The sequence below is a fragment of the Bufo bufo genome, chromosome 5 (genome assembly GCF_905171765.1).
Source record: "Bufo bufo chromosome 5, aBufBuf1.1, whole genome shotgun sequence".
Taxonomy (NCBI): Eukaryota; Metazoa; Chordata; class Amphibia; order Anura; family Bufonidae; genus Bufo; species Bufo bufo.
Genome location: NC_053393.1, coordinates 309,680,312 through 309,706,233, shown reverse-complemented (window position 1 = coordinate 309,706,233; position 25,922 = coordinate 309,680,312). Strand labels below are relative to the sequence as shown.

Genomic DNA, 25,922 nt, shown 5'->3' with positions numbered 1-25,922 from the left:
TGGTCGTGGTAGGAGGAGGATTACTTTCACCTCTTCCTCTGTTAGATTCCCGTTGTGCTGTGACATCACCCTTATACGCTGTGTAAAGCATACTTTTTAACTTGTTTTGGAACTGCTGCATCCTTTCCGACTTCCGGTAATTCGGTAACATTTCAGGCAGTTTCTGATTATACCGGGGGTCTAGTAGCGTGGCCACAGGTCGTTCTCTTTCAGCTTTTTTATACGAGGGTCCCTCAACAGGCACGACAGCATGAAAGACCCTATTTGCACAAGGTTGGATGCCGAGCTACTCATGTCCCGTTCTTCGTCCTCACTGATCTCACTGAAGGTCTGCTCTTCCCCCCAGACACGTACAACACCACGGGTACCAGATAGGTGACAATGAGCACCCTGGGATGCCTGCTGTGGTTGGTCTTCCTCCTCCTCAAAGCCACATTCCTCCTCTGATTCCTCTTTCTCAGACTCCTCTTCCAGCGTTGCCCCAGGTCCAGCAAGCGATGCTGATAAGGCTGTTTCTGGTGGTGATGGTGACCACAACTCTTCCTCTTCCTCTTTACGCTCATCTACGGCCTGATCCAGCACTCTTCACAGGGCACGCTCGAGGAAGAAAACAAATGGGATGATGTCACTGATGGTGCCTTCGGTGCGACTGACTAGGTTTGTCACCTCCTCAAAAGGACGCATGAGCCTACAGGCATTGCGCATGAGTGTGCAGTAACGTGGCAAAAAAATACCCAGCTCCGCAGAGTCTGTCCTAGCACCCCGGTCATACAAATACTTGTTGATGGCTTTTTCTTGTTGGAGCAGGCGGTCGAACATTAGGAGTGTTGAATTCCAACGTGTCGGGCTGTCGCAAATCAAGCGCCTCACTGGCATGTTGTTTCGCCGCTGAATATCTGAAAAGTGCGCCATGGCTGTGTAGGAACGCCTGAAATGGCCACACACCTTCTTGGCCGGCTTGAGGACGTCCTGTAAGCCTGGGTACTTATGCACAAAGCGTTGTACGATCAGATTACACACATGTGCCATGCACGGCACATGTGTCAACTTGCCCAAATTCAATGCCGCCAACAAATTTCTTCCGTTGTCACACACCACTTTGCCAATCTCCAGTTGGTGCGGAGTCAGCCACTGATCCACCTGTGCGTTCAGGGCCGACAGGAGTGCTAGTCCGGTGTGACTCTCTGCTTTCAGGCAAGTCAACCCCAAGACGGCGTGACACTGTTGTATCCGGGATGTGGACTAGCCCCTGGGGAGCTGGGGGGGTGCAGTTGATGTGGAGCAAGACGCAGCAGCAGAAGAGGACTCAGCCGAGGAGGTTAGCGAAGAGGGTGGAGTAGGGGGAGTAAAGGAGGTGGCAGCAGGCCTGCCTACAAGTCGTGGCGGTGTCACCAAATCCTCTGCAGAGCCACGCATTCCATGCTTGGCAGCCGTCAGCAGGTTTACCTAATGCTCAGTGTACGTGATATACCTGCCCTGACCGTGCTTTGCAGACCAGGTATCAGTGGTCAGATGGACCCTTGCCCCAACACTGTGTGCCAGACATGCCATGACTTCCTTTTCCACAATAGAGTACAGCTTGGGGATTGCCTTTTGTGAAAATAAATTTCGGCCAGGCACTTCCACTGCGGTGTCCCAATAGCTACAAATTTTTTGAAGGCCTCAGACTCCACCAGCTTGTATGGTAAAAGCTGGCGGGCTAAGAGTTCCGACAAGCCAGCTGTCAGACGCCGGGCAAGGGGGTGACTCTGTGACATTGGCTTCTTACGCTCAAACATTTACTTGACAGACACCTGACTGTGGGCAGATGAGCAGGAACTGCTGAAGGTGAGAGGCGGAGTGGCGGATGGTTGAGAGGGGGCAAGGAGGACAGCAGTGGTTGACGTGGCTGAAGATGCTGGACCAGGAGGAGGATGGCGGCTTTGAGTTGGTGTGCTGCTTGTACTCATGTGTTGATCCCATAGGTGTTTGTGATTTGAGATCATGTGCCTTCACAAAGCAGTTGTACCTAGGTGGGTGTTGGACTTCCCACGACTCAGTTTCTTTTGGCACAGGTTGCAAATGGCATTGCTGTTATCAGAGGCAGACACACAAAAAAAATGCCACACTGCTGAGCTTTGCAATGACGGCATTCTGGTAGTGGCAACAGCATGCGTTGATTGGCGTGCTGTCTGGCTGACCCCGGGTGCCGATACATGCTGTCTGACTGTGCCACTAGCTCCTTGCGACGACCTCCCCCTGCTTCCAACTCGTCTCCTCCTCCTCTCTGTCTCCCCATCTGAACTTTCCCCCTGTTCTTCTTCTCTTCAAGCGGGCACCCACGTGACATCCACGGACACATCGTCATCATCAACCGCTTCACTTGTATCTGACAACTCAGCAAAGGAAGCAGCAGCTGGTACAACATCATCATCATCACACCGTACGGCAATGTGTGTAATGCTGCCTGACTGAGACATATCCCTGTTATCTACATCCTCTGGCAATAATGGTTGCGCATCACTCATTTCTTCCAAATGATGTGTAAATAACTCCTCTGACAGATCAAGTGAAGCAGCTGTGGTGCTAATGTTGGTGGTGGCGGCAGGCGGGCGAGTGGTAACTTGAGAGGTGCCCGAAGCTGAGCTGGAGGAGGATGGTGCGTCAAGGTTCCGAGCGGAAGCTGTAGAAGATTGGGTGTCCTGTGTTAGCCAGTCAACTATGTCCTCAGAACTTTTCGAGTTCAGGGTACGTGGCCTCTGAACACTGGGCATTATTCTAGGGCCAAAGGAAGTCACAGCACCATGACCACGACGGCCCCTGCAGGGTGGCCTGCCTCTGCCTGTCATTTTTTTTCCGATTAGTTGTACTATGCATGCAAGCTACTGTGACACCAGATATGAGTGGTGGCACTGTGCACTGGCAGTAGTTGGCACAGTACACGCTGTAGGCCTGACACACACGCTTGCAGGCAACTAACTGCAATTATATTACAGTCAAAACAGTTTTTTTTTTTTTTAAATGCAAGCTACTGTGACACCAGATATGAGTGGTGGCACAGGGCAAGTGGGCACAGTATACACTGTGGGCCTGACACACACGCTGGCAGGCAACTGCAATTAGATTACAGAGGGGGGAAAAAAAAGCAGACTGATGTACTAGCCCTAAAAAGGGTTTTTGGGGTGCTGTCAGGACGCTGTCCTTACAGCAGATCAGATGAGTCTTTCAGGACTGGAGTGGAGACTGAATACACTGGCCTAGCTATCGATTTTCCTATTAAATCAGCAGCAGCTGCACTGTCCCTCCTCTCAATAAGACGGCAGCTTCCGAATGAATCCAAGATGGATGCTGTCCTTGCTTTTTGCTAGGAGGTGGGAGCGTCTGGGAGGGAGTGTATGCTGCTGATTGGCTGGAAAGTGTCTGCTGACTGAGAGGTACAGAGTCAAAGTTTGCTCAATGATGATGTATAGGGGGCGGACCGAACATTGCATATGTTCGCCCGCCACGGCGAACGCGAACAAGCGATGTTTGCCGGCGAATAGTTCGGGACATCTCTATTGACTAGTACTGCCACACCAATAATAAATACAAAAATCAAGATAAAAACGACTAGAAACAAGTATATGGTCTAATAACAGGGCCAGCCTGTGGGGTGGATGGTCACACAGGGCATATCAGCCACTCCGAATGACCTGGTAGCTAAGGCTTGCTACCGTCATAGTTTTTTATGTCAATTATATAGTATAGTGTATAAACTCGACGTTGCCTGGGCGTACATCTGTCAATATAAATATTTTCGAAAACAATTTTTTACTAGAAATATTCATTGTTGTCTTTGTCCCAGTTAGGCCCCTTTCACACGGGCGAGTATTCCGCGCAGGTGCAATGCGTGATATGAACGCATTGCACCCGCACTGAATCCTGACCCATTCATTTCTATGGGGTTGTGCACATGAGCTGTGATTTTCACGCATCACTTGTGCGTTGTGTGAAAATCGCAGCATGCTCTATATTCTGAGTTTTTCATGAAACGCAGGCCCCATAGAAGTGAATGGGGCCGCGTGAAAATCGCAAGCATCCGCAAGCAAGTGCAGATGCAGTGAAATTTTCACGCATGGTTGCTAGGTGACGATCGGGCTGGGACCCGATCTGTATTATTTTCCCTTATAACATGGTTATAATGGAAAATAATAGCATTCTGAATACAGAATGCAAAGTAAAATAGTGATGGAGGGGTTAAAAAAAATAAATAATTAACTTACTGAGTCCACTTGATCGCGTAGTTGCGGATCTCTGTCTCCTTCTGTAATGTTGAGCTGCCGGCTAAGGACCTGTGGTGACGTCACATCACATGGTCCAATCACATGGTCCCTCACCATGGTGATGAACCATGTGATTGGACCATGTGATAAGCACAGTGACGTCACCACAGGTCTTTTGCCAGGTCCTGAAGATAGAACAGAGACCGGCAGCTATGGAGCAGGTAAGTTAACTTTTCTTTTTTTTTTTTTAACACCTCCATCCCTAATTTACTTTGCATTCTGTATTAAGAATGCTATTATCTTCCCTTATAACCATGTTATAAGGGAAAATAATAAAATCTACACAACACCTAACCTAAACCTGAACTTCAGTGATTAAGTCCGGGTTTGGGTCTGGGTACCAAACATGCTGATTTTTTTTACGCGGGTGCAAAACGCATTAAAATGCTTTGCACTCGCGTGGAAAAATTGTACATTTTACCGCAATGCACCCGCATCTTATCCGGGCAAAAAGCATGACGCCCGTGTGAAAGAGGCCTTAGAGAGTTAAAGGAAACATCCACCATATTAAAAAAATAATAATTATGTTTTTTTCTTTATAGGCCCCCATATGTGTATTGTTGTCTGAACCTGCTGCTCCGCAAGTTTGGCCACCAGTTTAATGTGTATGGGGAACGCCCAACTCTCCCCCGTCATATGATTTCAGGTGAGAGAAGAATAGGGCAAAATGAATATTTTCACTTGATCCTTTTGTTCCCACGAGAGATAAGCTGCCGCCAGAAATCTCTGGAAGTGTTTCCCCCCATCAATAAATACACATAGACATTTGACTGATCCGTGTGTATGGGGGATCTGGGAGATAGTTGGGTGAGAGCTGATTGTTTGCCTAACAGTAATTAAATGTGTATGGCTAGCCCAGCACTTTGATTTTGCCTGCAAACTCTGCAAAACTTGCTACTGCCCCAGGTTCCCATTCATGGAGAAAACATCTTCTCACCTGTTTTGGAATTATGCATTTGCATAGAGTCTGTTGAATCTTACATCTCCCCTGCATTTTAGTCTGCCTCTCACCTCCCTGCAAACTGTTTGTTGGCCATAGCAACCAATCACAGCACAGCTTTCATGCTACTACTGCAAACCGGGTTGGCTTAAGTATATCCCAAGTTCAATTGTCTCTGCATTCTGAGAATGCAGACACAGTTGACTGCCATAGTTAATGCTTCATCGTTCCCCAGCCTGTGCTCTCCCAGCCTCAGGTGCTATGTGGTGACACACAATGGCTTTTGGGCTATGAAGCAGGAGAGCTTAGTTTGGGGGCACTATAGGGGCATAAATACTGTGTGGGGGCACTATAGGGGCATGATTACTGTGTAGGGGCACCATTGGGGGTATAGATACTGTGTGGGGATATTATGGGGGTGCCGCTATTATTGTCCCCCTTTGGCCTTTTGGGAGGTCTGCTACAGCAATTCTTACAATACTGTAGAACTGTGTTTACCAAACTGTGGCTCTGTTTGATGAGAGTTGTAATTTTTGAACAGCTTCAGAGCCACAGGGTGGTAAACATAGGTCTTCAGCATTGTATGAAGCAATTTAGTAAAATAATAGCTGTGCTGTGATTGGTTGTTATGGGATGAGAGGCACAGTTAGAAGCAGTGCCTCAGCAGTTATAGTTATATTACTGTGTGTACATAATAATGTACACACAGTAATATAACTATAACTGTGTACATCTTAATGCACACTGCATCAAATATATATTACTTTATTAGAACCTTCCATAACCCCGATGGATAGACTTGTCATTGAAGAGTATGTAACCAAGCTTTGCTGAGATCCAACGGCATGTAAGAGCCTATAAAGAAAACACATAATATATATATATATATATATATATATATATATATTTATTAGAAAAACGGACAGCACATCCAGTAGAAAATCGTGGTTTAATAGCCCATGTGGGACAGTGAAGCAACGTTTCGGCTCGGACACAGAGCCTTTCTCAAGCATAAAACATAAGTGTAATACAGAGTATAAATATTTCAAAAGAAGGGCTGGGCATTCGCAATATATGGAGTATGTGGTACTTTATTAAATAAAATGCTATAATACTGATAAAATTAGCAATAACAATAATATTGATAAAAATATAATGACACTACAATCAATAAACACAATAAATAGGTCTGGCCAGACTATATAGTACCTTCACAATAAAAACAATTATTAAAACCACAGAGCTCCAATAAAACGCAATGGTTATCCTTAAATCCGATGTCCATAAATTTCGCATCAATAGACACAAGTCCAAAATTTCGTATAAATAATCATATGAAAAGAGTGGTATTATATTCAAGATATTCAATCCAATGTCCCAACATCTACATATAATCGTAGATTATCCGAATTTTTTGTATATAGATTAGTCTGTATAAGGACCAAGTTGCAATGTCAAGAGATAGGACTATGTGCCGATTATATTAGTCGCAAATACTTATTCCATCTATGGTTATGTTATTTACTCACAAAACCGATGTCTGCAGGTGGATCCAATCGACAAACCGCCGCGTCCCGTGTGGTGATCCACAGGGAGCAGAGCCAACATCCAGCGCAAAGACGAGGCCGCACCAGACGCGGTGGCCGCAGATATCGAAGAACCCATAAAACTGCGAAACAACAAAACCCGTGCCCAGATCAGCAAATCTCAGATGCCCAAGAGGAAATGACTGTCATCAATTTGTCATCCAATATACTTACTTCTGCTCAAGTAAGTGTCTTGAACAAGAGGCTGACATTTTGTTCCTCGGCCTCACTTCATTGGTTTGACTTGGATGTTGATTTGTCAGCTTTTTTTCGCAGGATTAAACTTAAGACTTGGTTCTATAATAGGACACGGTCTGGGACTGCCCAAGTGAGTGAACTCTCCTTGGGCAGTCTCAGTCTATCTCTCAAGAGCCATTTTTCCCCAGTGATTAATGAACCTGCCATTGATGCCTACATGACTGCGGTCAGGTCTGAACTAGCGCATTATAAAACATTTTGTAATAAAAGTGGATTCAAAAATCCCAATTTGACTCGGTTGGAGGTGGAGGCCTTGTAGTGAAACCTGCAGATAAGGGGGTGCAGTGGTCGTCCTAGATACCTCTAAGTATATTACGGAGATTAGACGGCAATTGGATGATACGGATGTATATCTGGCCTTGCAAGCAGATCCAAAATTTGATATTGCCAGGTTGATCAAAAAGTGTCTAACTGACACAGTTATGGGTGGGATCATTGACAAGGATGTTTTGGAATTTTGCACGGTGGACCATCCGGTTACACCTGTGATTTATGTACTTCCAAAAGTACATAAGTCCTTGATAGACCCTCCAGGTCGCCCTATTGTGTCGGGTACAGAATCTATTTTTAGTAACATGTCTATTTTTTTGGATAAAATCCTGCGTAATTTTTCTATTAGGGCACAGTCATACATTCAGGACACTACAGATTTTTTGGGCAAATTGGATGATATTGATCTCATGGATGTTCATTCCTTACATTTGGCATCATTTGATGTGATGTCTTTATATACCTCTATCGACCATGATCTTGGTATCATGTCGATCAGACGTATGCTAGACATGTCATCTCTTACCACATCAGCATGTGAGTTTATTATAGATCTTCTTAATATTATTCTGAGGCACAACTATTTTCTTTTCCAGGATGTATTCTACAAATAATAAGGGGTGTGGCTAGGGGGTCGAACTTAGAACCCACTTATGCTAATATATTCATGAGATGTTTTGAGGAGGATGTCGTCTATGTGTCCCACCACCACAGCAATATACTGCGGTGGTGGAGATACATCAACGACATCTTCCTCATTTGGACTGGACATTGCTGCGAATTGTTGGATTTTTAGTGTTATTTGAGCAGTGTTAACAAGGAGTTACAATTTAACCTGGTACACTCAGACACTGAGATCCAATTTCTCGATACTACTGTCAAATATCATGGACAACTACATACATCTTTATTTACTAAACCTACAGACAAGAATACCCTCTTGCATTTTGACAGTAGTCATCCACGTAATACACCTTTCTTTCTCTCACTCAATTTTTGAGAGCTAAATGGATTGTCTCTGACCCTGATGCATTTGATGACACGCTTGATATCATGGTCAATAAGTTTATATGTAGGGGTTATCCCCCCAAGCTATTGTCCTCACAAATTGATAAGGTACATGCGATTGATAGAAGTGAAACATTGAGGAGGAAGGATGTTAAGGGGTCTCAAACCAGGATTCCATTCATTTCTAGATACACTGAACACAGCAGTGATTTCAAACGTGTCATCAAGAAACATTGGGGTATTTTGGGAGGTTGTCTGCCTCAAATTCCAGAATTCAGGTCCCCTCATTTGTTTTCTTATCGAAGATCAAGAAATTTCCGTGACCAGTTAGTGAGAGCTGACAGTGGTCCTGGTCCTAAATTGTCACAGAGCACCTTGACCCAGCGTAGTCAGGACTGTTTCCCATTTTTCAGCTGTGTTAATTGTAGATACATTTGCAAGGGCAGAAATTTCATACATCCAATCACTGATGTAATTCTAATTACGTGATTTATGTCTTAAGCTGCCCTTGTAAATTATTGTACGTGGGAGAGACCTCAACTGATTTGAAAACTCGCCTTAATAACCATCGATCTACCATTAGGAAAAAACGTCAGGATTTGCCCGTTCCCAAACATTTTGTAGAGTTGAATCATCCAGAGAAAGTACTAAAATGTTGGATTATTGATTACATTCATTTACCTAGATGAGGGGGTAACAGAAATTTGCTATTAAAGAAGAAGGAGTTTTTCTGGATACATACAGTACAGACCAAAAGTTTGGACACACCATCTCATTCAAAGAGTTTTCTTTATTTTCATGACTATGAAGGCATCAAAACTATGAATTAACACATGTGGAATTATATACATAACAAACAAGTGTGAAACAACTGAAAATATGTCATATTCTAGGTTCTTCAAAGTAGCCACCTTTTGCTTTGATTACTGCTTTGCACACTCTTGGTATTCTCTTGATGAGCTTCAAGAGGTAGTCCCCTGAAATGGTCTTCCAACAGTCTTGAAGGAGTTCCCAGAGATGATTAGCACTTGTTGGCCCTTTTGCCTTCACTCTGCGGTCCAGCTCACCCCAAACCATCTCCATTGGGTTCAGGTCCGGTGACTGTGGAGGCCAGGTCATCTGGCGCAGCACCCCATCACTCTCCTTCATGGTCAAATAGCCCTTACTTTCAAAGTTTTCCCAATTTTTCAGCTGACTGACTGATCTTCATTTCTTAAAGTAATGATGGCCACTCGTTTTTCTTTACTTAGCTGCTTTTTTCTTGCCATAATACAAATTCTAACAGTCTATTCAGTAGGACTATCAGCTGTGTATGCACCTGACTTCTCCTCAACGCAACTGATGGTCCCAACCCCATTTATAAGGCAAGAAATCCCACTTATTAAACCTGACAGGGCACACCTGTGAAGTGAAAACCATTTCAGGGGACTACCTCTTGAAGCTCATTAAGAGAATTTTAAAAGTGTGCAAAGCAGAAATCAAAGCAAAAGGTGGCTACTTTGAAGAATATAGACTATGACATATTTTCAGTTGTTTCACACTTGTTTGTTATGTATATAATTCCACATGTGTTAATTCATAGTTTTGATGCCTTCAGTGTGAATCTACAATTTTCATAGTCATGAAAATAAAGAAAACTCTTTGAATGAGAAGGTGTGTCCAAACTTTTGGTCTGTACTGTACATTGAATACTTTAAGACCAAATGGTCTAATCATTTATTATAATCCGGGGTTATATATTTAAAGGATTGGTTTCCCTTATAATGTCCCTGTTTTTATGTTCTGTTCTTTATCCTGTAGTGGTGATTTATTTTTGAACATAAGTGATTATATAAAAATATACTTAAGATTTTTTTTCTTTTCCTTTCTCATAGAATCTTGGTTAAATGATGTTCAGTAATATGGAGAAGATACGAACATACCCTACTGAATAACATCGTGATCGCATGCCATCATTATACAAAACTGTTTTTATGTTCCCTGTGCCATTGTCCAGGTTGTGCCTTGATATAATTTCCTCACTGTATCCCAGTAGTTGTCAGGAGAACCCTGGTGTTGGCTATGGTGGGAGGCGTGTATGGGGCGGTGCATAATTGCGCGATCGGCACGGCAGTGCCTGTCGGGCTTTCATTGCATGCCCACTATTGGGATGGTGTTCCCTTTTGACAAGGGGTTCCCCTTTCTTAATTTTGCTTCTTACCGGCTTAAACTACAATAGTTATACAACTTGGGGCAGTTTGCCAATATCCAATATTGCGCTTCCTGACATGTTACCATGTGGGCATGCGCGTTGGAAGGTTGGATTCAGCGAACTGTCTTGTTGAGTCTGTAAAGGGAGGAGGCTCAAGATACGCCTACTCCGGCTACGGCATGAGATAATGCAATCAGGATGCAACCTGGCGAAATGGTGAGTTGTTACACGCCAAGTTTGGCAATCGATTGCATGTGGACCGATGATGTATCTGATGGGCATGTTTTGATCCTATCCTTTACTCCACCTGATGATATTTTAATTTGAATATGATTATACACAGCAGCTGATGATGATCATTGGTATCACTTACGGGGTTTCTTGATTTTATATAATATAGGAACACTATTTGATTAATTCCACATATAATTATGTTTCTTGTGATTATCACCATGTCACTTTATAATGATCTGTATTATGATATTGTGTTTTTATTGTAATTACCATGTATATTGTATGCTCCACCCCTTAATCATTTTTGGCTATTTATACTCTGTATTACACTTCTGTTTTATGCTTGAGAAAGGCTCTGTGTCCGAGCTGAAACATTGCTTCACTGTCCCATATGGGCTATTAAACCATGATTTTCTACTGGATGTGCTGTCCGTTTATCTACTATTACTCTGGGATAAGGAGTTACACCCTTGGACATAGATTACTGTGCTTTCCCTTTAAGTGCAAGGGTAAGGTGTGTTATGCAACAATTCATTCCTACTAATGCCCATTAGGACTAGATTACACCTATTAACCCTGCACCTACCAATAGCTAAGACTTTTATTGATAATACTAATAATACTTAAGTAACTAACTAAATAACTAGATCATTAAAACTTCCAGCATTCGCTGGCCTTTCAATGTCAATTTGAGATAACCTGTCAGGATGTCACCTGACCAGGGTTGTTTGCTACTATATAGTAACACACTAGTGCCTGACTGGCTGCGCGCTGCCAGTATATATGTGATCACTGTGTGGTTTCTTGACGCTATAGTAGTAGGCTGAAGCGTAATGCTGAATTAAAATTAGAGCCTCACGCTGCCACCCTTGGACATAGCACCCGCTGTATATTTTTGTGAATTGGTGCTGCCATTTTTTTCTTTATATATATATATACACAGTACAGACCAAAAGTTTGGACACACCTTCTCATTCAAAGAGTTTTCTTTATTTTCATGACTATGAAGGCATCAAAACTATGAATTAACACGTGGAATTATATACATAACAAACAAGTGTGAAACAACTGAAAATATGTCATATTCTAGGTTCTTCAAAGTAGCCACCTTTTGCTTTGATTACTGCTTTGCACACTCTTGGCATTCTCTTGATGAGCTTCAAGAGGTAGTCCTCTGAAATGGTCTTCTAACAGTCTTGAAGGAGTTCCCAGAGATGCTTAGCACTTGTTGGCCCTTTTGCCTTCACTCTGCGGTCCAGCTCACCCCAAACCATCTCTATTGGGTTCAGGTCCGGTGACTGTGGAGGCCAGGTCATCTGGCGCAGCACCCCATCACTCTCCTTCATGGTCAAATAGCCCTTACTTTCAAAGTTTTTCCAATTTTTCGGCTGACTGACTGACCTTCATTTCTTAAAGTAATGATGGCCACTCGTTTTTCTTTATTTAGCTGCTTTTTTCTTGCCATAATACAAATTCTAACAGTCTATTCAGTAGGACTATCAGCTGTGTATCCACCTGACTTCTCCTCAACGCCACTGATGGTCCCAACCCCATTTATAAGGCAAGAAATCCCACTTATTAAACCTGACAGGGCACACCTGTGAAGTGAAAACCATTTCAGGGGACTACCTCTTAAAGCTCATCATGAGAATGCCAAGAATGTGCAAAGCAGTAATCAAAGCAAAAGGTGGCTACTTCGAAGAACCTAGAATATGACATATTTTCAGTTGTTTCACACTTGTTTGTTATGTATATAATTCCACATGTGTTAATTCATAGTTTTGATGCCTTCAATGTGAATCTACAATTTTCATAGTCATGAAAATAAAGAAAACTCTTTGAATGAGAAGGTGTGTCCAAACTTTTGGTCTGTAATATATATTGAAAGGAATCCATGTTCTTCATTATGTCAAAATGAATTCTGCTTTTTGCTGAAGTTTTGTTTCTATGTTAGGTACTAACTCTGATTGCTGTGAAACTAATATACTGTAAGGTTTCTATTCTCTGTAACCCTGAATCTTATCTCTTTGGCACTACTCCCGGACATTATTCCTAATATGGAAGTTCCGTTTTTGTTTCTATTTCTCTGAGCGTAGAATGAAACGTGTTAAAATGATAGGTTAAATACATAACATACGATGATATGCTAATAAAGAGGGTAAAGCCCCCTCTATATAACCTGTGTGCATTAAAAATAAACCTCAGAGTGTTCATTCAGTACATCACTGTTGTGTCTTTTGTTACCTACTGAGTGAAGCGCTCTCCTGACGTCAGAAAGGGACTCAAACCAAGCCGATACTAGAAGTTTGGTGCCAGGGGTACCAAGTGGGACTCAGAGATTCCTATCAGTTTGGGGGCTCGTCCGGGATCGAGAAGGTTTTCCTCGTGTTCGGTAAGGAAGGCATCTGTTATTGTCCTCTGGCCGATCCGAGGACCACGTCTCGATCTAGTAAGTAGAACCTACAACTTCTAGTATAATTACTGTATCAGGGATACAGGGTACAGACTCCGGTAGTCTGGGGGAGTGACCCGGGGACTCCGGGAGTCCGCCGTGAGGATCACTCAGAGAAAATATAGTGCGCACTACATAATATTGTCTCAGGGAGACAAGGATGGAGCTTGGTTTGACTCTTTTAACGTTGTTTTAAAGTATAAGATTATTAGAGTTGAGATAAGGATACTGATGTCCGGGTGGTAAGTGTACGGACTGAAGTTCACTATTTGCATAGAGTTTTAAGGACATTGCATTGTTGTTTTACTCTGTTGCAGAGGTCTGCAATACGCCCCACCCCTGGCTGGGAGCAATCCATTAACCCGCAGATAGGTGAACACAAGCGGCAGACCAAAGCAACAAATTATATGTTTGATGAGACACTCTGATATTTTCTGATCAGACCTGAGTCCTTTGCCTAGTTGACAGCATTAATTTGTCGAATCCTTAACGCTTCAGTGCAGCCAGTCCTAGGAAAGTAGCATCATTAAAATATCAGACGGAATGGGGTCACAAGGGTCTAAAACAAATCATCCCAAACCTGAGACGGGAGAAACATGCAAAGTTTATGTTGCACGGTGTAGTCCCACAAATTACTTCCTATTTAACCCATGGGTGGATAACTTAGCTGGATGGACTGAGTTCATGCAAGCTGCTAGCCCCTTTTTCCCAGGGACGGCGATAATAGCCCGTACCACATGGACATGATAAAGGGTCTTTGTCTGGGAGACAAAGAAGCATGGCCACATTTTGACCATGACCCGTCCTAGGATATGGATTACATGATACAAAGGAGTAGGGAATCCTGCAGAGTAAGTGATGTTATATGTGTAATATTATTATAAAAGACAAAAATTGTTCAATAATTTTCTTTCCCCAGCAGTGTAATGTGAGAATCCAGTTTTTAACAAGAATTATTATATATGTACAACATTAACTAAGAACACCTGACATATAAAATGATTTGGGTTTAACAAAATGACTTTATGATTATAACATGTATATTGTCTTACAGCGACAGACCATCAGCAATTCTGGGTGTGGTGTGGAAAGCTGTGTTTGTCTGTGCTGCAAGTTTTGGGATGAAACAAAGACAATTGTGTGATTAGGTTGGAAGACAAATGATTCAGTGGAATGTGAATGGGTGTGGCTCTGAGTTGTAGTGGAGTTGAAAGTGTGAAAGAGCCCTAATGGATGCTTTAGGAGAGCTGTGTGTGCAATTCAGTTTTTATGTGTAAGGGCGTGGTTATGAGCTGTTTTGTGAAGATGAGTACATGAAATGTATATGAATGTGTATGGAGTACGATATTTGTTTTCATATAATATGCGCATTGAGAATTTTATTTTATTTTTATTGGAAGTTTTTGGTTTTTATTGGTGCCAACAGCATTGATCAAGCTGTAAATTTTTTTTTATTATTGAAGTCAATGAAAAGTTTTTATGGGCCTTTTGTGCGTTTATGTCTGTATTGTCAGATCTGTTTGTTTCAATGTTTGAAGTTATGTGTTACATGTTAAGTGTTGTGCTTCACATCAGAGCTCTGTTCTCACGGACAGAAGGTGGACCACAGCGTCCGACTAAAAGGGGTGGACTTAGATGACTGAGAGTAGGATTCATGGTAGATAGCAGTGCAACCTCAAGTGTGTTAAGTAAAAGATTTGTTCATTAAGCTTGACTTACAAGTGTCAGCCAAAAATCAGGGCATAAGAGTACACTCAGATCTCATTCCAGTCTCTACACCAGTGCCACTGATTCTTGCAAACATACAGAACCACCCAGAACTTAACAACATTAACCCTGCATTATGGTCTTCAAATGAATATGACACAGGATTCATAGATTGCACACCTTACAAAGCTACTGTAAAACCAGGTGTCATTTCAGTGTTCCAGAAACAATACCTACTGCCAAAAGAGAAAAGCGATGGACTTAGGCCAAAGATAAAAGAATTCCTACAAAAGGGAATCCTGGAAGAGGTGATTTCACCCTACAGCACGCCCGTGAATCCAGTGACAAAGGCAGATGGTACTGCCCGCTTTGTACAGGATTTAAGGGCCATCAACAACATCATTGTGCCTATAGCCCCTGTTGTACCTGACATCACTCAATTACTATCTGCCATTCCAGCAGACGCTATTTGGTTCAGTGTGATAGATCTGAAAATCGCATTCTTTTCTATCCCAGTTGACAAGAAGACCAGACTAATTTTTGCTTTTTCCTTTGACAGATGTCAACTGACCTGGGGCAGAAATGCCCTAGGGATGTGCTGATTCACGTGTAGTGTACAGCATAGTCCTCCAAGCCACGTTAAAACCATGGCACCCCCCCCAAGGTTCCGTGTTGTTGCAATACGTGGATGATTTACTGTTGTGCAGTATGTCAGTGGAGGCCAACATTGAGGATGGTATATCACTGTTACAATGGTTGTTTGAATGTGGACACAAAGTGTCATTAGGGAAAATGCAATGGTGTAAACAGCAAGTCGAATACTTGGGGTTTGTCCTGAAAAAGGGGGAAAGGAGGATCAGTCCAGGGAGAGTTCAGTCTGTAGCGGGATTGGTCACCCCGCACTCCAAGAAGGAAATGCTATCCTTCCTTGGAATGATAAACTACTGCAGACAATGGATCCCAGACTGTTCCTACTATGATAATATCTTGAGACAGGCAACACTGCAGGACAAACCTGATTTAATAAGATGGTCTTCAGAAATGTACAATGCATTTGATTATCTGAAATGTTCATTAATGTCAAGTCCAGGATTAGGCCTCCCTGACTACAAACTTCCACATGTTTGCACGACAAAATTGTAAAACCATGGCGGGTGTACTGACACAAGAACACGGAGGCAAGTTGCGTCCTTGTGTATCTTTCTCAAAGGTAATGCCCACCCCTGTTTAAGGGATGCCGGCATGTCTGTGTTCTCTTGCAGCCTGTGCTATGATGGTAGAGTTGGCAACTCCTTTCACAATGTGACGTTACACCATTTTTGCACACTACACATGATGTTATAGGCCTACTCAATGACATCCACACTCAACACAGCAGGCAGCTGAGCTCATTGCACTCACTAGAGCATGTATTCTACATACTGATAGATCTGTCACCATTTATACTGATAGTAGGTACGCACATGGGGTAGTGTGGGACCATGGTATGATTTGACAGAGGAGAGGATTCACGGCAGCAGATGGTAAGGATCATGTCTCACAGGGCAATGCGCTGGCAGATAAGGTGGCGAAACGAGTGGCCAAATGCAACCCCACAGGTCCATGTAACCATTGGGAGATGCCATGTTTGGCACCTCCAACCCCTGAGATGTCACAAATGCTTACTGATCTTCAAAGATATTCCACTGAACAGGAACAGCAAGACTGGTGTTATCCAGTATTGCAGAAAAATCCTAAGACAGGATTAGTCTGCAAAGAGGGGGTAGGATATAACAGTATTGAGAATCCTTACAGATACTCATGGGAAGGCCTTTCCCCACCCCCTGGGCAAGACGCCCAATGATAGTGCAGGAAGGTGATCTTGATTTAATAAGGGAAGAATATGTCACCAAATTGATACAGGTTCTTAATAAAACTGAGGAAAAAGTTGCTTGTAAGTCTCCCTCTCTTCCACAGGAACCCACCCACCCATACAGGGTGGGGGATGAGGTAGTGATCAAAACACTGAAGAAAGGAAAATCCCAAGGTGACTTCGCATATGGCCAACCCACTACCGTGGTCGCAGTAACCAGAACAGCCGTGCTGACTGAACAGTCTCCAACTTGGATCCACGCCACCCGAGTGAAGCTTGTGAGAACAAGAGAGGAGGCAGGAACGGAGGCAGACAGCCTTGGCCTTGAAGAAGGACAAGAGGTACTAACGGGGACAGACAGCCCTGACCTCCAACAAGGCCCAGAGGTACTAACGGGGGCAGACAGCCCTGACCTCCAACATGATGAGCTCCTCACCCCTTTCTGGGAAATGGTTGAATGTACTGACTGAGATTGCTTCAATAATCTTGTTGATTTTACCAATTAGTAGTAAGGGAGAAGTAGCCGCAACTAGCAAGGGTGGCGTCATCATCTTTTGGTATAATTCATCTAACACTCACGTAGCTACCTACACCTTTTGCCTTTGTGATATATTGAAAACATGTTCATATTATAACTATTGTTCCAACGACTATGTAGAAGGACAGGCCTATATATGTGTAACAGACTCATACTGGGGAAAAGGTTGTGGATACTGGGGATCAGTGGGATGGAATACAGGGACAGAATGGGGATATAAACCAGAAAGTGCCCTCAAAAGGAGGGATAAAAATTCTAAGTCCCTTTTGACTAGAATGACACTCCTTGAGAGAGGGACGTGTTATGAGGACACCTCCTCATTGAATTATTGCAAAAAAAGGTCAGCGGAAATGAAAATTGTATTGACAATAGACAACCCTGGTAAATATGATGAAGGAGATTATGTATTGGGATGGTACTTCCATAAAATGTGGGGAGCTGAGACTTCTCAGGTAACACAAATGTTCAAACTTAGAGATATGTATAAGTCTAAGGAATACCAACCCATCACAGGTGTCCCCAAAAACCCACTAGCCCCGCATATAGTTTCTCTAAAAAACCTAAGGGCCATATCTAATCCCACATATGAGGATACTTTGGCCATGGGGACGGGTTTTTCTGATGTTAATTTGTGGCTGGAGTGGATGAAATATAGTGCAGCCTCTGTGAATAAAAGTAACTGTTACATATGCGGTGCTGCCAAGCCACACCTAGGTACCGTACCCCTAGTGTTACCAGAAAGTGTTGAAGAATGTTTTTTGACTCTTTTTGTTAATATGTCTTATAACCACAGTGCATGTACAGAATGGAAATCAAAATACCCTCTTTTGTTAAAAAATCCTCGCCATGGGGCAGGTATCCAGGTATATCCAGGTAACTACACATGTTACAAGGGGAGTACACATGGGAGGAATGTACAGAATTTCACCAAAGGTTATTGTCACAAATACAGCAATCTGAATATATCCCTCACTCAGAACCAAGTGTACTCCATAGGAGATGTGTACTGGATCTGTGGAGATGGAAAGATAAGATCCAGATTGGAAGGTGCCTGGAAAGGTGAATGTGCGCTTGCCAAAGCTATAATGAACATGCACATTTTTACTGAATCAGATATTATAGACAAAGGGGTGCTAAAGATAAACAAAAGAAGCAGCCCCCTTTCAAGTTTTGACCCCCATGTGTATATACAATAGGTGCAATAGGTGTTCCAAGAGGGGTCCCAGATGAGTTCAAAGCTAGAGATCAAGTAGCCGCCGGATTTGAATCAATATTTCCCATTATTACTGTGAATAAAAATGTTGATTGGATAAATTACATATACTACAATCAGCAAAGGTTTGTAAACTATACCAGAGATGCATTTCTAGGGGTAGCAGAAGAACTACAAGCAGACTCAATCATGACATTCCAGAATCGAATGGTGTTGGATATGATTCTTGCAGAGAAGGGCGGGGTGTGCCGAGTATTGATTGATCCAACCTCCTGCTGCACATACATACCAAATAATACTGGCCCCACTGGTAAGGTCACAATAGCTATAAAGAAGCTTGAAGATCTGTCAGTAGAACTGAAAAAGAACTCAGGTATAAATGATCCATGGGATCAATACTTTGGATGGTTCACAAGTTGGAAACAAGGTCTCATGCAACTAGGGATTGTCATACTAATAGTAATTGTAGTAATAGGTGTAGTAGCATTATGTGTTATTCCCTGTGTGAGACGAATGCTAGAAAAAGGGCTCTCTAATATGTCATTATATCAGACTACTGTACCCCAGGAGGATCGAAGCCCAGATGGGTATAAGAATTACCTAATATCATATAGAGAGAAAAAGGACAAGAAAGGAAAGAACCATGTAGTGTGATCCACTAAAGGTTCTTAAGAGGGGATTTGAAAGGAATCCATGTTCTTTATTATGTCAAAATGAATTCTGCTTTTTGCTGAAGTTTTGTTTCTATGTTAGGTACTAACTCTGATTGCTGTGAAACTAATATACTGTAAGGTTTCTATTCTCTGTAACCCTGAATCTTATCTCTTTGGCACTACTCCCGGACATTATTCCTAATATGGAAGTTCCGTTTTTGTTTCTATTTCTCTGAGCGTAGAATGAAACGTGTTAATATGATAGGTTAAATACATAACATACGATGATATGCTAATAAAGAGGGTAAAGCCCCCTCTATATAACCTGTGTGCATTAAAAATAAACCTCAGAGTGTTCATTCAGTACATCACTGTTGTGTCTTTTGTTACCTACTGAGTGAAGCGCTCTCCTGACGTCAGAAAGGGACTCAAACCAAGCCGATACTAGAAGTTTGGTGCCAGGGGTACCAAGTGGGACTCAGAGATTCCTATCATATATATATATATATATATATATATATATATATATATATATATACACAAACCGGATTCCAAAAAAGTTGGGACACTATACAAATCGTGAATAAAAACTGAATGCAATGATGTGGAGGTGCCAACTTCTAATATTTTATTCAGAATAGAACATAAATCACAGAACAAAAGTTTAAACTGAGAAAATGTACCATTTTAAGGGAAAAATATGTTGAATCAGAATTTCATGGTGTCAACAAATCCCCAAAAAGTTGGGACAAGGCCATTTTCACCACTGTGTGGCATCTCCCCTTCTTCTTACAACACTCAACAGACGTCTGGGGGCCGAGGAGACCAGTTTCTCAAGTTTAGAAATAGGAATGCTCTCCCATTCTTGTCTAATACAGGCCTCTAACTGTTCAATCGTCTTGGGCCTTCTTTGTTGCACCTTCCTCTTTATGATGCGCCAAATGTTCTCTATAGGTGAAAGATCTGGACCGCAGACTGGCCATTTCAGTACCCGGATCCTTCTCCTACGCAGCCATGATGTTGTGATTGATGCAGAATGTGGTCTGGCATTATCTTGTTGAAAAATGCAGGGTCTTCCCTGAAAGAGATGACGTCTGGATGGGAGCATATGTTGTTCTAGAACCTGAATATATTTTTCTGCATTGATGGTGCCTTTCCAGACATGCAAGCTTCCCATGCCACACGCACTCATGCAACCCCATACCATCAGAGATGCAGGCTTCTGAACTGGGCATTGATAACAACTTGGGTTGTCCTTGTCCTCTTTGGTCCGGATGACATGGCGTCCCAGATTTCCAAAAAGAACTTCGAATCGTGACTCGTCTGACCACAGAACAGTCTTCCATTTTACCACACTCCATTTTAAATGATCCCTGGACCAGTGAAAACGCCTGAGTTTGTGGATCTTGCTTAGAAATGGCTTCTTCTTTGCACTGTAGAGTTTCAGCTGGCAACGGCGGATGGCACGGTGGATTGTGTTCACTGACAATGGTTTCTGGAAGTATTCCTGAGCCCATTCTGTGATTTCCTTTACAGTAGCATTCCTGTTTGTGGTGCAGTGTCGTTTAAGGGCCCGGAGATCAGGGGCATCCAGTATGGTTTTACGGCCTTGACCCTTACGCACAGAGATTGTTCCAGATTCTCTGAATCTTCGGATGATGTTATGCACAGTTGATGATGATAGATGCAAAGTCTTTGCAATTTTTCGCTGGGTAACACCTTTCTGATATTGCTCCACTATCTTTCTGCGCAACATTGTGGGAATTGGTGATCCTCTACCCATCTTGGCTTCTGAGAGACACTGCCACTCTGAGAAGCTCTTTTTATACCCAATCATGTTGCCAATTGACCTAATTAGTGTTAATTGGTCTTCCAGCTCTTCGTTTTGCTCAAATTAACTTTTTCCAGCAATAAGAGATTGCTATTTGTCCCAACTTTTTTGGGATTTGTTGACACCGTGAAATTTTGAATCAACGTATTTTTCCTTTAAAATGATACATTTACTCGGATTAAACGTTTGATCTGTCATCTACGTTCTATTACAAATAAAATATTGACATTTGCCATCTCCACATCATTGCATTCAGTTTTTATTCACAATTTGTTTAGTGTCCCAACTTTTTTGGAATCCGGTTTGTATATATAAATGCATACATACTAGCAGAAGGACCGGGCTTTGCACGGTTATATTTCATCTATTTAATTAAATGTTTTTGTGTGTCGTTAAAAGATAGTAACACTATCCACAATAATAGAGACTGCTACAGCACCCCACCCCTTTAACAGTGAACTCCACATTTCCCCACCCCTTAACACTGACCCCCCCACAGTGCCACTTTAAAATGGGACATCCACAGCAGCCCGCCCCTTTAACAGTGAACTCCACAGTCCCCCACCCTGCCACTTTAAGGCCCCTTTCACACAAGCAAGTTTTCCGCGTGGTTGCAATGCGGGATGTGAACGCATAGCACCCGCATTGAATCCTGACCTATTCATTTCAATGGGTCTGTGTACATGAGCATTTTTTTTCACGCATCAGTTCTGCGTTGCTTGAAAAACGCAGCATGTTCTATATTCTGTGTTTTCACGCAGCCCTGGCCCCATAGAAGTGAATGTGGCTTCAGTGAAAAATGCATTGCATCCGCAAGCAAGTGTGGATGCAATCCGTTTTTCATTGATGGTTGCTAAGAGATGTTGTTTGTAAACCTTCAGTTTTTTATCACGTAAGTGAAAAACGCATCAAAACGCATTGCGTGGAAAAAACTGAACAACTGAAAGCAATCGCAGACAAAACTGACTGAACCTGCTTGCAAAATGGTGCAAGTTTCACTAAACGCATCCGGAGCCAAACCATTACGCTCATGTGAAAGAGCCCTAAAATGGGACCTCCACAGCAGCCCATCCCCTTAACTTTGACCTTACAGCAGCCCACCCCTTTAACAGTGAGTTTCACAGCACCCCACTCCCATGACAGTGACCTCCTCAGGGGCCCGCCCCCTTATTAGTGACCTCCACAGTACCCCGCTGCCTTAACAGTGACCTCACAGAACCCTGCTGCCTTAACAGTGACCTCCACAGCAGTTGCCCCTTTAATAGTGGCCCCTGCCCCATTAACAGTGACCTCCACAGTGCCCGCCCCTTTAACAGTGACCTCACAGCGCCCTGCCCCTTTAAGGCTAGGGCTACACGACGACATGTGTCGTGCTACATTTTGTCTCAACAATTTGAATAATGATACGCTATGGTGTCACATTGCGACATGTGACAAACTGCGACTGCGACACGACAGTTTAAAAAAATCCATTCAAGATGGATTTTTCGGCGACTGTTGCTTCACAGTCGCAGCATGTCACATGTTGCAGAGCAACACCATAGACTATCATCATACAAATTGTAGTGCGACATCAATGTCGCGCGAAACATGTAGCAGTGTAGTTGTGCACCATGTCTCGTGCGACTTATTGTCGCGCGACACATGTCGTCGGGTAGATCTATCCTAAAGCTGACTTACAGCAGTGAAGAAAAATGGCTGGGTTGTTATGGAAACCTGGAGTAAAACTGTGTGTATGTGGAGACCAAGGGCCTGCAAGCTTCTATGGCAGTTGGGATATGAAGAAAAAGACTTGCAGGCTTGTATTGGCTAATGCAGGTCACTTTTGGGAATATCTCAGGAACGGTACGTCCTAGATAACTGTGACCCCCACAAGATTTCTTTCCAGGTAGAAAGGGATGTGTATACCAAGTTTCGTTGAAATCGATGGTTGCGTTTTTGAGTGATCGCGGAACATACATACACACATAAAAAAAAAAATTATATATATATATATATATACATACAGTACAGACCAAAAGTTTGGACACACCTTCTCATTCAAAGAGTTTTCTTTATTTTCATGACTTGAAGGCATCAAAACTATGAATAAACACATGTGGAATTATATACATAACAAACAAGTGTGAAACAACTGAAAATATGTAATATTCTAGGTTCTTCAAAGTAGCCACCTTTTGCTTTGATTACTGCTTTGCACACTCTTGGCATTCTCTTGATGAGCTTTAAGAGGTAGTCCCCTGAAATGGTCTTCCAACAGTCTTGAAGGAGTTCCCAGAGATGCTTAGCACTTGTTGGCCCTTTTGCCTTCACTCTGCGGTCCAGCTCACCCCAAACCATCTCGATTGGGTTCAGGTACGGTGACTGTGGAGGCCAGGTCATCTGGCGCAGCACCCCATCACTCTCCTTCATGGTCAAATAGCCCTTACTTTCAAAGTTTTCCCAATTTTTCGGCTGACTGACTGACCTTCATTTCTTAAAGTAATGATGGTCACCCGTTTTTCTTTACTTAGCTGCTTTTTTCTTGCCATAATACAAATTTTTAACAGTCTATTCAGTAGGACTATCAGCTGTGTATCCACCTGACTTCTCCTCAACGCAACTGATGGTCCCAACCCCATTTATAAGGCAAGAAATCCCACTTATTAAACCTGACAGGGCACACCTGTGAAGTGAAAACCATTTCAGGGGACTACCTCTTGAAGCTCATCAAGAGAATGCCAAGAGTGTGCAAAGCAGTAATCAAAGCAAAAGGCGGCTACTTTGAAGAACTTAGAATATTACATATTTTTAGTTGTTTCACACTTGTTTGTTAAGTATATAATTCCACATGTGTTAATTCATAGTTTTGATGCCTTCATAGTCCTGAAAATAAAGAAAACTCTTTGAATGAGAAGGTGTGTCCAAACTTTTGGTCTGTACTGTATATATATATATATATATATATATATATATATATATATATAAAGAAAGTTCAAGGCAGCACAAAAATGTGACCAAAGTAAGGAGAGCCAGCAATAAGACGCAACCCACCGTCTTGAAATACAATAAAGGAAAGACTGCAGCACTTCCAATCGATGAAAAAAAATGTGAGGTCCTTTATGGGTGAATAAAGGACCTCAATTTTTTTTCACCGATTGGAAGTGCTGCAGTCTTTCCTTTATTTTTTATATATATATATATATATATATATATATATATATATACAAACGAAAAAGAAAGAAGCAGCACACAAATAAACGGGTGCAAAAGAGTCCTCCTGGGGACCTGCGACCAAGATCCCAAGTTAAATAAAAAGCAAAAGAAGGCAGCACTCCAGTTGATGATGAAAAAAAGCGGACGGTTTATTCACTCATTCAGCAACGTTTCAGCTCTCTCTATGGAGCCTTTTTTCAGCTGAGTAACATGTGCAAAATTACATATATAAATAGTGCAAGTAATTGCCAAAATACAAATTGGTACATCATGTAATAAAGAGCAAATGCATACAAATTACAATCATATTACAGATATAATTAGTGTAACGTCATGATTCAATGTAGTAACAATGTAAATAAAATCATAAAAATTCATAATGTGATGAATCTGATGTACATTCACCGAAATACCATAATTGTCAATCAAAATGTGAAAGTGGACAAGGGTGTATGACATAATATAACAATCAAAAAAGTTTAAAAACCTTTGAATGAATCACTTGCGGCTGAATAGGCATGGTGGAATCTGTTGGCGTCCGGAAAAGACAACGGCGCATGCGCCGCTTCACCCGCTATCGCGAGAATCACAAAGATAGTGTGTGGTATAACAACCACATCTAAGATGGCCGCTTTAGAACTTTACTTTAGGGCGCATGCGCATGCCAATACTAACGCCCATGTAGATTTGACAGACACTTATACAGTGTCCGAGCGTCGCAGTATATAGCAGAAGAGGCTGATCCATTCATCGGAGACCGACGTAGCCCCAACCTGGGTGACAAATTAGTGAAATCAGATATTGGTTCCACCAGGGAGACGTGTGAGAGCTATTTTGGCTCTACACGTAAAGGATGTTATCCTTGTTACAATTGCATTAACTGTAAACTAATGTTGAAGGGGGACTCTTTTGTGCACCCTACTTTGGGACACAGGGTTAAGATCAGACAATATTTAACATGCGATTCTTCTTATGTTATCTATTTGTTAGTATGCCCCTGTCGTCTCCTATACATTGGTGAGACCACATGGGACGTCAAAACCCGGACGCCAACAGATTCCACCATGCCTATTCAGCCGCAAGTGATTCATTCAAAGGTTTTTAAACTTTTTTGATTGTTATATTATGTCATACACCCTTGTCCACTTTCACATTTTGATTGACAATTATGGTATTTCGGTGATTGTACATCAGATTCATCACATTATGAATTTTTATGATTTTATTTACATTGTTACTACACTGAATCATGACGTTACACTAATTATATCTGTAATATGATTGTAATTTGTATGCATTTGCACTTTATTATATGATGTACCAATTTGTATTTTGGCAATTACTTGCACTATTTATATATGTAATTTTGCACGTTACTCAGCTGGAAAAAGGCTCCATAGAGAGAGCTGAGACGTTGCTGAATGAGTGAATAAACCGTCCACTTTTTTTCATCATCAACTGGAGTGCTGTCTTCTTTTGCTTTTTATATATATATATATACAGGGAGTGCAGAATTATTAGGCAAGTTGTATTTTTGAGGATTAATTTTATTATTGAACAATAACCATGTTCTCAATGAACCCAAAAAACTCATTAATATCAAAGCTGAATATTTTTGGAAGTAGTTTTTAGTTTGTTTTTAGTTTTAGCTATTTTAGGGGGATATCTGTGTGTGCAGGTGACTATTACTGTG

The 25,922-nt window shown here is 42.1% G+C and overlaps 1 protein-coding gene across 1 annotated transcript in view; it reads right to left on the bottom strand.

Moving 5' to 3' along the window:
• Positions 1–25,922, bottom strand: part of ADAMTS16 (ADAM metallopeptidase with thrombospondin type 1 motif 16) — a 508,970-nt gene that overhangs the window by 342,827 nt on the left and 140,221 nt on the right. The gene's annotated exons all lie outside the window — the stretch shown is intronic.